The sequence below is a fragment of the Chlamydotis macqueenii genome, chromosome 4, assembly GCF_036417535.1.
Source record: "Chlamydotis macqueenii isolate bChlMac1 chromosome 4, bChlMac1.mat, whole genome shotgun sequence".
Classification (NCBI taxonomy): Eukaryota; Metazoa; Chordata; class Aves; order Otidiformes; family Otididae; genus Chlamydotis; species Chlamydotis macqueenii.
The window spans coordinates 37,942,689-37,956,765 of NC_141559.1; the positions used below are offsets into that span (position 1 = coordinate 37,942,689).

At 35.9% G+C, this 14,077-nt stretch overlaps 1 protein-coding gene across 1 annotated transcript in view; it reads left to right on the forward strand.

Annotated features, from left to right (window-relative positions):
• Positions 1-14,077, forward strand: part of TDO2 (tryptophan 2,3-dioxygenase) — a 400,041-nt gene that overhangs the window by 169,814 nt on the left and 216,150 nt on the right. The window lies entirely within an intron of this gene.

Sequence of the window (14,077 nt, forward strand, 5' to 3'; positions counted from 1 at the left end):
GTATTAAAATTAGACTATTTTATGATTTAACTAATTTTTTATTACTTAGTTTGTGAGCACATACATTTTAAAATCATGTTATTCAAAATACATATATTTCTATGTATAACTATCTTATTGTAAAGTCTGAGATCAGATTATTTTTTGGCTTATTGCTGTCTTTGCCCACTAAATTACTGCTATATGCAAGTGTCTTCCTGCTAAACTTGCCTTAATCATGTACATAGATACATCTGGGATAAAAAAATTGCTTAAAAATGTAAGAATTCATCCAAGAAGTGGTGCCTATTGTAAAGGAGATAGAGTAGTGCTCAGTGCAGGATGCAACAAAATCCCGAAGTTGTTCTTCAACATTTAGAAATTGTTTCCTAGAAGTAAAAATTGACAAGTGTTTTGTTTTCAGGAATTAAACAGATGAGGTATATCCAGTGCCAAAGTGGATTCATTCTAAGTTCAGTAAATAATTATTGTATTATGTTGTTGACTGAGCGCCACAAATTAGTTTGGCTGACTTGATGTTTGAATGTATTTCTCAAGAGCCTCTTTCTGCCGTACTTTCTTGTGCCAAATATAATTTTTAAAAACAGTTCAATTTAATCCATGTGAAAAGTCATTTTTAGGGAAGCAAAAAGTAATTGCAGACCTACATTTGCCATGCATTTGAAAGGCAAAGGGCAGCTATTGCTTGAAGCTGAGAAGTACTGAGTGCGCTGGCCTACTGCAGCAAGATGCTTGACTGTGGGATTGGTCTCGAACTTGGCAGACAGTCTGACTGACCTTGATGGGATTTCTCCAACGTTTCTGCAACAGATCAGATTACTACACTCAGCACCACTGTAAGACTAAGGCAATTTAGACATAATGGCTTATTAGTTCTGGGTGATGAGAATAGACCTGTGGCTGCTGACCAGGTATTGTAAGGAGATGTTGCTGGTTGCAGCCTGGCTTGAAGTCCGTGTACGTGTGTGGAATAAAACTGTGGGATACTAAAGACGGTAAATCCCTCTTCACAGTGCCTCTTAGGACAATATGACTAAATGTTGTCTTTCAGTCTGGGTTATGCATTATCTGCAAAATTGAGCTGGGCTTTGCTTGCTTAGAAGACTTTATTTTAAAAAAAATAATAATTTGGGAATTGTTAGGGCACATGGATGACATCCAAAGTATTGTTACTCTTTGTTGCCTTTGGTTCATCCTGGAATTTTATTAATAGACACCCTTGGAGTGTTTAATTGTTCATTTTAATTTAGAACATAAAACTCTATGATTTATTCAGATTATTTCAGGAGATAAATCTCTACGGCTGTTTATAAAATTGGATGTAAATTATATATTGTTTTGTATTTCAATAGCATTTTATGTCTTTAAAAAGAAAACAGATACTGAAGAGAAACTATATTTTCCTAAAACACACTTTTTCCTTGTAATTTGCAGTGGCCATAGTAAATATATGTAAGTCTTAAAATGCACTTTGCTTTCTGTGGCATCATCTATTGAAAGATTGTGGAGCAACATAAAGTTAGGTAGGACACGTCTAGCAGTCGTATTTCACTGCTACTTCTCCTAGCCATAGACTGCAAGACTTCATTAATAATTTTCCTGTACAGTACAGGCAGAATATGAAAAAAACAAATGCACCAGTACTGACTTTCCTTCATAACACCCACAGGACCTGAGTCACAGACAGTTCCTGCTCCTGCTTCCTGGCTCAGACCCGAAGGAGAGCTGCCTACACGGCTGTGCAACAGAGTGGACAGTTGTTCTGGCTGAGACTAGACAGGAATTATTTTATGGCACATCCATGCAACACCTATTGGTTCTTGTTATTTCTACTACTCCAACAAGTGTTCTTACAGCAGCCCACTGCATATAGCAGGTACCCCTCAGCTCTGTCATTTGTGTGCTTGGAATTTAGCTTGGGCAACCAAGCTGTGTTTCAGAGGATATTGTTCTGCTTAGATGTTTGGTTGTGTTTCAAGTTAAAAACAACAAGTAAGGCAGCATCTTACCTTTTGTTTTAAACTGTGGTTAAGACTCAAGCGGTGTGTAATCATGATCTACTTACGATGATTGCCTTGGTTTTAACTTGGAATTTATGGAAGATACCAATTGTAGCTTCTACATGATTATGATGAAATTCTGGAGGTTTGATTACTAACAGCAAGACAGGTTAAATTTTACTCTTACCCTGTCATGTCTATGATTCCTGGGCTGTATGCATTTAGTTAAGAAGAAATAAATTGTATCCATAAGAAAAAAACATAACACACGTTTTATATATGAAAGTAATAGACTGATATAAGCAACAGTCTTAGCCCTGCTTCGCAGGTGTTAGGAATCACCTATTTCAGCCATAATCTGGTCCATAGGGAGAGCTACAGATAGGAAGGAAGCAGAAACCAATCTAAAAGACAGCTTGTCTTTCAGGTTTTCCATAAAAGATGAAGAGTTTCCTCTATACAAGGAATAGCTTGTCTACTTACACCTGATCCAAAAGAAAATTAATGGGGAATTTGATTTTGTGGTTTGGATTGCCTTCTTCTAGTGACTTCTTTGTGTAAAATAAATTTAGACTTAGAAAATGATTGTGAGCTGGAAAGTAGGAAGGGAACAAGAGGGAGTGAAGCATATGTGACCTAAAAGAACAAAGAACTGGGAAAATTGTGGCTACCAATGACTACAGAAGGAGAAAAAAAATTTAAAATGGCTGACTGATTCAGAATGGAGTGAATTCCATAAAAGTGTAAGGCTTAGTTGTAAATGATTCTGGCTTTTTTTTTTTTGCCTTTTTTTTTTTTTTTTTTTTTCTTCTTGCTGTAAGGCAAAGCTGGTAAAATGACATGCAAGATATTTCCTATGTGTAAAAAGCTATTTAGAATTTCTTTTTCTGCAGCAACATATGAACTTCTATTTGGAAAAACAGGAGGAGACCAGCACTGGTATTCTGTTCAATTGCTAAAGTTGTTATGATAGCTAAAAATATAACCAGTTGCTATAGCAACTGGAATTTGAAGGCTCACATATTGCTGTTTCTTCTACTCTCTTTCAAAATTTTATCAAAACAAGCCTTTTCTTGCCCATAAGTAGTAATATTTAACTGTCATATTAGCAGTTTTACATAACTGCCGGCTCAATTATGAGTTACTTTAGGAAGAAAGCACAATAGAACATACTTTAGTAAACTGTAAGCATATCCTTCATATAGGTTTACTGATAAATGTTAGGGTTGAGGATAAAATAATTCTGACAATCCAAAGAATTTATTGTGCACCATAATAAGTCATATAAATGCCTTTTTGCTACACTAATGTACTTTAAAATGTTCAATATTAAAGGCATCATATGGGGCAAGTATAAATACGTATTGAAAATGTTGGAATTCTAATCATCTTTATCCAACATCTGTTCTATAAGTTCTACATCTAACTGATTTTTTTTAGTTTTTCCTTGATCTTCACAGAATCATACAAGTTTCTTCTTTTCCATTTTTCAGCTTAGCAAATCCTGATCTTTTGACTTGTGCCTGCCTTTTACAAGCTCTGTCCTGTGTTAGCTTTTTAACAATTTCTCTCTTATGGCTTGATGATATTTAATTAGTATCTTTGACAGTTTATTCCATTCTGAATTTTTCCTAGGACATGGCATTATATAGTAAACTAAACAACATCTCACTGAAAGGCAAAACCATCATCATCAATTAATAGCCTTGATTTCTGTAGTGTGCCCGCATGTCTGTAGTGTCAATTTCTAGAAAAACTATTTTCATTGAAATGTTTCAATATTTCTTACTGGTCAGATTTTTCCTCCACTCACTGTTTCTCACTAGTCTGCATGCAATTTCTATCAAATTTACTAGGTGATTGGTGGTAGTAGGGCTTCATGTATTGAGATATTGGCTGTAAATGCAGTCTCAGAAAGGTCAGTGACTAAACGACAGGATGAACAGTCCAAAGCCAAACAAAACACTGTCTTCTGTGCCTAAGATACTCCGCAGTACTCAGCCTTTTGATGCAAGATTCATATTTTTGGATGTTAATACCAATTAACAAGCACATTGTGAGATCGGATAACTGAGCCTAAGGTTTTGAGAATTGTGTCCACAGATTTGGATAGACTCATATAATTGATTTACTATTTTGGCTGAATTTTTAACAACTGCAAAGTTTATTTCATCCTAGGAGGATTAAACATAAAACTGCAAATGTCCAAGTTTCCAACCTTGGACAAAATTCTATGTATGATATTTTTAAATTCCAAATATTTTAAAAAATTCTTTTATTTTTTTCCATCTGCAAAAGGAAATAATGAATATGATGCCTGTTTAGGGCATTAAGCTCATCCTGTGTGTATATAAGCCCTCAAGCCCTTTGTCTATATAAAATTCAGAAGTATTCTGCCTACCTCCTGCTTACATCCAGTTTACTTGGTATATCAGAATGAAATTCTCTCAAGAGCTCAAGATTGACCCAGTGCTGCTTTTACTGAAGTCAAAGATACATTTACCACTGGCAGCATTAGGAGCAGATATCAAATGATGAGCACTTTAGAAGCCATTATAAAAACCTGTTTCTGACTTTGTCTGCACCCTGAAATGAAGGTGTGATGGGTAGCAGGAGTAGGCTTACTGAGCCTGATTTTGTTCTGCTATGTGGATTGAAGCAGCAGTGAGGACGTAGTGCTACAGGGAAGCAGGCAGGAGGGACCGGTGCCTGTTGTGTTACTGCACTGCATTGTGGCAAGCACTGCTGTGCCGTTCCTATCATGTCCTATGCCACTTACTATCAATTAAATCCCTGTGTTAAAACTAATATGTTGTACATATGTGTAGGACAGGCACATCATTAATTTGCTGGCTAGATATAAATGACTGTTGAAAGTACTTTAGGATTACTTTGGGTATAACAAAGCAAAGAAAGCAGCAAGAACGTAGTTTTTGTGTGCAAAACACACACGTTAGTGGTGCATACACTGTGCTCTAGTTTCAGGACTGGTACAAAAAATAAAATAAAACCAAAGCATTTTAATTAGGGTTTGCTGTTATCTTAGAAACAAAATACTTAAGAGAACTGAAGGAATGTGGAGACTTTAAATATTTTATCAGTGATTAGGAGTGGATTGAGTTTATACTGATTTAACATACTCCATCTACATGGCTAATTCTCTGTAAATGTTAATCTTTATTCTTGCTCTTTATACTTTGTGACTGAGCAATCATATAGTGCTTGCTTACCATTAAAGTCACTAGTATATGCTTCACCTTTCTGTAAAAAAAAAAAATTAACTAGAATACACCAAATACCAATCTGGCTCAGAATTTAAACTGTCTTTCCTCAGGCAAAACTCACTTTTAATTTTGAGAAGGCATTTCATAAATTGCTATTTTGTTAGCAATCAAGAACTAATAATTTTTTTAAAATCCCTTAAAATAAAATAAATATGTAGTTTATTAATTATGTTTCTAATTAGATGCAATAATTTTTAACTAAGCCAGAGGATACTTGCATTTCAGCTTCATAATGCCACACAACTATTACTACAGGTTTTTACCCCAAAATAACAGTGCTCTATCAGGAATGATATATTTTAAGGACAAAGTCTGAAAAGTTTCTCTTCTAAATCAAATAGATGGATACAAACTTAAAAAATACATCAGGAAGAAATTCCAAAATGTTAAGTCAGTGGTGAAATATCTGTAATCTCTTTTATCCAACTGATTTAAATCAATAAATTTAATAAAAACCCCTTAGCATTCAGGTACAATTAATTATTTCCCTTTTTAGAAATTATCATTGTTATGTGTGTCAATTTATTTTGGATTTCATGTACTTTAGTGCATATATGAACTTAATTTTGTTTGAGGGTTTAGTTTCCATGATTCAGCTAGTACAAGCCAAATAAAATGTTAAATGCTATCTGACAGGAGGATAAAGTACCTTTTCTATTTTGAGTACCACTGTGGTTGCCGTGGTAACAGAAGAGGAACCTATCAACACACAGCTTAATTTCCCTTTCTATTTTTGTGTTTTGTATTTATTTAATACATCTTAAGAACAGTACTCCACTTGAAATTTTCTATAAAGATAAGTAAACCCCCATACTTGTAGAATTGCAAATTCGATTTTCTTCCTACTTCAAGGTGATGGAAAGCCTCAGAATTAGAGATAGAAATCACTTTATTTATTTGAGTAAATGATTAATAGCTTAAGAATGTTACTTTTCATCATCCTTGGAATATTTGAAAGTCAGTCAGAATTCAGCAAATAGTGTACTAAGTTAAAAAAGACAGGATCCAGAGCCACAAAATGAATCATGTGCATATCTTGAGGCCCATATCTAACCTTTGGGACCTGGACTGCTTCCCACCTTGTCATGCCAGTCATTCTGTTCCATGATTTCCAGGAGCTGAAATTTGGAAACAGTGTGATGGTGAATTAGGTCTACAGTGTGGACAGAAGGATTACAGGAAGGATTACAGGATTACAGGATATAGTGTCCTACAGTCTAGAAATTATTTTGTTTAGTTTACCATAAACTACCCAATAGCCCAGTTATTGGTAGGCTCCTCAAGGATATGAAATAGAGTAGAATAGCTCAGTTGGAAGGGACATACAAGAAGTGTGTTTCATTTTGATTCATTTTATTCCCTGAGCAGATAGAAACCCAAACTATTCCTCTGCCAACAGATTGCTGAAGCATCAGCATCAACATTTGGCGTGAATGCTTTCGTTCTGTCTTGTTTTGTCTCTTCTGTTTCTGAAAAAGTGACTTAGGATCCTTGTTGAGAAAACATTTTTACTTGTTTTAAGATTTGTTGCATTTGGGATTTTGGAAGTTTATGATTGCCAGTCGGAGAATTAGGAGGTTCAAAAATTTCAGGAAAAAGGATGATGTTACTGTTACTTCTATGATCCAGACTAAGGCTATAGGTGTTAATTTGAAAGGAAACAGAATAAAACAGTGCTAGTAATTAACACATAGTATGAGATACTTTTGTATGAAATAAACACAAATGACAGGTATATTATTTTTCCAATATATTTCTCATTATCTTATTTCAATTTAAGGAAGGAAACCACATTTTTTTCAATGTAAACCGTATGTATGTTGAGTTATAATTTAATCTGATAATACCTAAACTTTTTTTTTTACTTTACCTTTTTACTTATTGTGTAATTGTATGTCTTTTTCCAAATTGACTCTGTACATCCCTGTTTAAGCATTATATCCTATTTGGCTCTTTCCCTGCCTTTGTTTCTTGATTGTTAATTTAAGGTAATTCAAGGTAACTGATTCAAGATTCTACTCTAAGTAGAAGCTATTCAAGTTCTAATAAACTCATTTGTTTATTATTTCACTTGCAGTTCATTTACTTTTTGCTGCCACACACCGTGAAAAACTTACACATCATCTGATCCTGGTCTGTTGAAGAATTAGGATATTTGCTCCAAGGATGAGCCTCCTCACAGCTGAGTGCAGCACTATGCAAGAGCTAGTCCTTACAATGAGTGTTTACAGTTGAAAGAAATCTGTAATTATGCTACAAAATTTTACTGTATCTTAAATTGATATCTCCCTGCAAATTCCACCAATTTAATTTTTCATTTACCTATGTTCTATCTGCACTACATGTTTGGGTTTTTTTTATGCCAGTTTTAGTGTTATTTATATGGAAATATAACAGTTCATAAGAATTTCATGAAGGAAAATCAGACCTTGTGTGTTTCTTTTTTTTTTTCATAGTAACTTTCACACTACTGGACCTGTTAACTTGAGTGCCATCACTTTTGTAACTGGTGGCTTTGGAAAGTATTCCTAATAATCTTGTGATGTGTTAGGTTCTACTAGTGGTAAAAATTGTATTAATGCAGTCCCTAGCTAATACTGCAGTCATTACTAGTCTGATAGGACTTAAAATTCCTGGTCTGAGATACAGAGACTTTTCTGTAAAACAGCTATTAGATTACATAAACTATGATTAGGAGGGAAGGAAAATTTTTTCTTGAGGCCTAAGATGCACCAGTATATTATTAAAATAACCACAAAATCACCGGATGTTCTTCATATGTTTCTTACCTGTACTTCGCTTCAAAGGAAGGGAACTTGAAGGGATTGATTTTTATGGCAGGAATTCTGCATTTGATTATATATTTTTTAATATTTTTTTGGTGATAGTAAGGGGTTTTTTTTAGTAATTAGCACAATGAAGAAAGTTTGATATTTTATACATAATCTTTTTTTTTTTCCTAAAGATGCAGATGTTAATGTCATTTGTTACTTTTGTTTGCTTGCTATGTATTTTTCTGAAAACACACTTTTTCCAGTACTGATTTAGCCAGGCTAAACCAACTCATTCCTTGGTCTAGATGAAGTCTTTCATAAACTAGCTTGCTTTAGTTGTGGAGCTGAGAATGAAATCACGTACTGGACAAATTATTGGAATCTCTTTGCAGAGTTCTCTTTATGTCTGTCTGTTTAAGGATGCCTGCTTGGCCTTTTCAGTTGATAGGTAGCCTTTAGGTCAAACTGCTTGATTCATTCTGGTCCCGTTTGCCATGTTGTTTCATGTTGTCTCAGTGTGTAACATGCATGTTATATGGTGTAAGTTATAAGTAGTTTGGGTAAATGAACCCGAATTACATCCTAATATGAAGCAGCCTTCCATATATTTGGATTATTAAAACCTGTAATTTTAACAGAGAAGAAGTTTCAGTTTTCAGTTTGGGAAAAGCTTATTCTTCCTGTTGTGTTTCCTCACTTATTTCTGTGGGACTTGTCCATCACATTTTCTCAATGGCTCATTTTTTGTTGCTTTTCATAATAGTTGTTGGTAGTCTGCTTTGAAGGTGTTGTGGTTTTGCTTAGTGAGGGGGGGGGCTAAGGTGGTAGTTTCTGCAGGAAACTGCTAGGAGTTGCTCCCCTTTGTTCAGTGGACTCATCTGGGCCTAGGGCGGACCCGCTGCTGGCCAAGGCAAGCCAATTGGTAGCAGAATGTTCCATGATAACGTATTTAAGAAGGGGAAAACAGGAAAAAAAAAGGGATGTGAAGATGCTCAGGCAGCAGAGATGGGGAGGTGCGAGCCTTGTGGGCCTTGCAGGCCTCACCCTCTGGCCTCCCGCCGGGCAGCTGACTAGGCCCAGCTTGGCTGCAAGAAGTGGAGAGGAGATGAGATGGATGATGTGAAGAGAACCTGAGAGGCGTGTGCCTGCCTGTTGTGAAGAATTTCTTGTGAGAGGAATGGCTGCAGACCCCAAGGTCAATGAAGAAGGAAGGCGAGGAGTAATGCGGCTCCTGGCCAAGATTCCCCTGCAGCCTGTGGTGATGACCATGGTGGAGCAGGTTGTCCCCCTGCAGCCCATGGAGGTCCACAGGGGGGCAGAGATCCACCTGCAGCCCGTGGAGGACCCCATATCGGGGCAGGCGGATACCTGAAGGAGTCTGTGGCCCATAGAGGGCCCACTGGGGCAGCCGTTCTGGAGAGCTGTTCTGGAGAGCCCATGGAAGAGATGACCCATGCTGGAGCAGTTTCACAAAGGACTGTGGTGTATGGGTGGGACCCTACGATGGGAGCAGGGGAGGAATGTGAGGAGTTCTTCCCCCAACCATGAAGCAGCGTTGTAAAACAACGCATGATGAACTGACCACAACCCCCATTCCCTCTTCCCCCATGTGCCGTTTGGTGGGGGGAAGGTAGTAGAGATAATGTTAAGCTCGGGAAGAGGGAGGGGTGGAGGGAGGTTATCTTGTTTCCTGTCTCATTATCCTGCTGTTTGTAGTAATAAATGAATAGTTTTTGCCAAGTTGAGTCTGCTTTGCCTGTAATGGTAACTTTAAGGATTTCTCCCCATCCTTATCTCAAACCTTGAGCTGTTTTTTCTTATATCATCTCCTGCTATTCTCTTGGAGGGTGGGGGGAGCGAGAGAGAGACTGCGTAGTCTGGCCGCAACTGAGGCTAAACTATGACAGAAGCTAATTTTGACTACAGATATTTGCTCTGGTTTTGTAACTGATTAAGAGACTTAAAACTTGTAAGAACTATGTGGAGTTGTTGAGGTGAAGTGCCATTTTCAGGAAAAAGAATGAGTCTTTAGAAAACAATTATGTTTATTTTGTATTTAGAAAAAAAAAGGTTGTCCATCAGAGAGATGTAGATTGCCTTCCGTATCTGTGTTATAATTAACTTTGATTGTAATTATTTAGGCATCAGATAAGTAGGACAATTAAAATTATTCATAGCTCTGAAAAATATAGATGTCAAACTGCTAGTATTTGTACTTGTAATTACCATGAGAAAGAGAACTATATCTGTAAATTGCAGATCAAGTTGAGGATCTTCAATATATTGACATCTAAGCCACTTTAATTGGCATTTCTTATTGAACCATATGATACCTCAGTTTTGATATAAGAAAAAGGGCTTTTACTTTATAATTTTATTAGCGCCATTCAGTTGCTGAAAACCTTTAGAATGTCTTAGAGCACGGGGAGACCCATTGTATTCATAGTATTTTAGATTTTATTGGAGATCAGATGAATTTCGTATGATGAGATATATAATCTCTCTCAAAAATTGGCCAGTGATACAGAATAAACTGCACCAATATACTTACTACTCCTTGAAAACTAAAGAAGTTTGAATGAAATAAGAGCAAAATTATCCGAGTTCTTTCTAGAAGGAAAAACTGAGTGAACTGTTGTTTAACCTAAAGAGAAAAAGACTCTGAGAACACCATTTTTTCAAATACATAGAAGTCAACAGCAAAATTGAAGGGAATTGTTCATCACAGTGAGGTAAGATTGGACAAGAATTAAATAGTTCAGATTGCAGCAAGGAAGTTTTCTACTACATATTATTGGAAACTTGCTGAGGGTGAGGATAATAAAGGACTGAAATAAGTTGTCTGTAAGACTTTGGAGTTTCCACTTTGGAAATCTTCAAGAAGGGTTTGCATGTAGATCTGTCAAGTTGATTTCTGCCTTCAGGCAAAATAAATGCTTTAGTTCTTACCTGCTATAGTTCCTAGATCGTTTTCATTGATCACTTAACTGTTAGAAATCTAAATACAATTAGTAGATTTCATCAGTGAATGCTTCAATGAAGCCAAAAGAAAATGAAGAAAAAATACTAACAAAAGAAATGGAAAAGAGGTGCTGAAAATAGGGTTTATCTCAGAGCTGTTGTTCTACTACTGCTCCAAAAAGTGTTGAAGTCTTGCCTGTGAGCTTTCTGAAAGATAGTACTAGCACTAGTGAAAGTGTACTTTTGAAATGCCCATTTCTGAAAATCCATACTGTAATTCAAAATAATAATAGGATATAGAATTACATGATTTTCAAGATCAAAGTTATTAGACGGTAAGTCTACTATTTTATTTAAGGACACCTCCCAGTTTCATTGCTGTTAAATATTGTAAGTTTTCAACAATATATACGTCAAAATACTTCAGTACAAACAATCCTCTCTCCTTCACAAGATCCTTCAACGTGTGTCACGAATTATCCACAGATGCACTGGAGTGCAGCATCCCTTTATTTTAGATTACACTTCAGAGTGTGTACAGCACATATTGCAGGTCTTGGGAATGAGCCACATTTCAGCTGTCATTTAATAGTTATAGATTTCGGAAGCAGAGAAGTCAATAAAGAGATTTCAGTGTGAGTGTTTTTCCCTGTGAGTATATGGAGCAACATACTAGGATCGAATCATGCGTATCATCTCCAAATCACACTGTTGCCTCCCCATAAACCCAGCTAAACTAGTTAATAGTGCATCTCTTAGCCTGCTCTCTCCTGCTTAATAGTTCACAGACAACTTGTGGTAGCACTTATAGCAGAAGCAATGAATAATAAAACCAAAGATCAAAATAATTGTTAGTGCAAGCAGAGTAGTGCACATCTAATTAATAAACCGTAAACTGTCTACTGCTTTGGAAAGGGATGTCTCTAGAAGATGTTTCTAGTAAACAGAGCAGAGCTATTCTGCTTTGTTACTAGTCCTAGTTTGTCTGGTTAACCTGAAAACTCTGCTCGTCCCCTGTTGCTTGTATTTGTGCCTGGTCTTCAAATTATCTTAGACTTCTAGCTCATGACTGATTCTCTATTGCCTTGATGCATCACAGCCACGAGGGAGGAGAGCCATTGGAGTAGAGGGTTAGTGAAGCGTACATACAGCTAGGGAAAGATTTTTCTCCCAGCCACCCTATTCTCATAATTTCAGCGTTCCCACGATTCATCGCTTTCGACTCAGGCAATGCGTATATACGCAACGCGTATATACACTGAACATCATTGTTTCTTCCATCCTAAACTTCATGAGTGGCTTGCCATAAAGTTATCTAATTGCTTTAGATACCATTTTACTTTGCTAGCCACTGATTTATCCCATCCATGTTGTCTTCTGTTTTGACCACTTTCTCTAATTGCTCAATCCTTCTACAACATGCTTTTTTGCAGCTGTGGGAAAGCCCAAGGCACGTCCAGCAGAAGCAGCTAGAAAAGAGTAAGAAAGGTGAAACAACCCAAATCTACTACCATGACTTGGACTTAGATCTCTGTTCTTGGTATGTTTCAGTGTCTGTTCAGAGATGTGTCAATGAAAGCAAAGTTTGCAATAGAAAAATGAAATGGTAGCCTGACTCTAAATTCAGAAATTTAAGATTCTGATTGTATTATGCTTTTATTTGAAGTTACTAGATTCTGGGTTGGAAAACAGAAAAGTCATTGTTACTGATGCCCTTTAAAAAGTGATTTAAAAGCTGTTTAAAGCCTTAATTGGTTTGTTTACCTGTTTTAAATCAATATTTCAGTTTATTTTGCTAAGTCAGTTTGGAGAACCAAATTGATAGCTATACTGTATGGATCTTGACTTTGTCTCCAGTAATGCTGTCTTCAGAGTACTGGAGGAATGTTTTTCTAACCTATTGGAGTGTTAAGCAGAAAGGGGAGGAGTGCGCGGATTTGTACATCGTTTTGTACGCTATCCTCGTAATGTCAGAACACAGAAAAAATATAAATAGAGAATAAATAACCCAAGTTTATAAAGTCAGATTGTGCTAGACAACCATAATCACCTGATCATGTTCAAATATACATGTTGCAAGAACGCATGAATTTAAAAATTAGTTTGTTTTTTTTTTATTTTGAAAGCTGTTTACATGTGTTAAGATTTTAATTGGTAAATAGTGGTGCATAGCATATATTAAAAACTAAGAATAATAAATACTAGAACACAGTATATAGAAATTTTTCTTGAATTAATGTAAAACATAGACACAATCTAATTTGTACAGAAGTAGTTCCAGCACTCTGTGTACTCTTAATAAATACAACCACATATAGTGAAATAATTTCTGACAATTAGTTGTTTAAAATGTAGTGTATTGAGTTTAATGTGTCTTTTCTTGATAAGTGTAGTTTGCAGTTCTCCAGTTATGCTATTTTAAAGTATAGTCAGGTAAGGACATTTTAATTTAACAATGAAAAGCATTTTATTTTTCTCTATCACAAAAACCTATGTAGAGTGCACATGTACCCTAAGTATATTTTGCTTCAGTTTTCATTTGCTTGAGATAGTGGTAACTGCTTACCACACTTCTCAAGCTTTTCTTCTTTGAATATAGATAAAACTTAACATGTAGCGGATGCTAATACATTACAGTATCTGTAATGTATGGTTGCTGTATACAACCAGCCTTAATTAGAAAACACTAAAATGAATTTAATCCATTTGGTTCCAGTTAGTGCTTTCTTTTTCTTTTCTTTTTTTTTTTTTTTTTTTTTTTTTTAATTTTATGTATCTTCAACACAAAGCCTTTCTGAAATTTTTGAGCGGATTTTCAGTGTTGCACAATTCAGGACAGCAAGCAAGCAGGCATAGGAGTGTCCTTCCAACCTAATAAAGTGAATTGCAGCTCTAAAAGTGAATTCTTCTGTTGTTAAAATATATTAGATAACAGATTTTATGACTTTGTATCATGAGCTGCTTTGAGGCAGAGAACAATGAATCCATTCAGTGGTCAGTAGGTCTCCATCCAGGCAATGATGTGCTTGTGGTATTAGCTCAGTGTTGTATATCACTT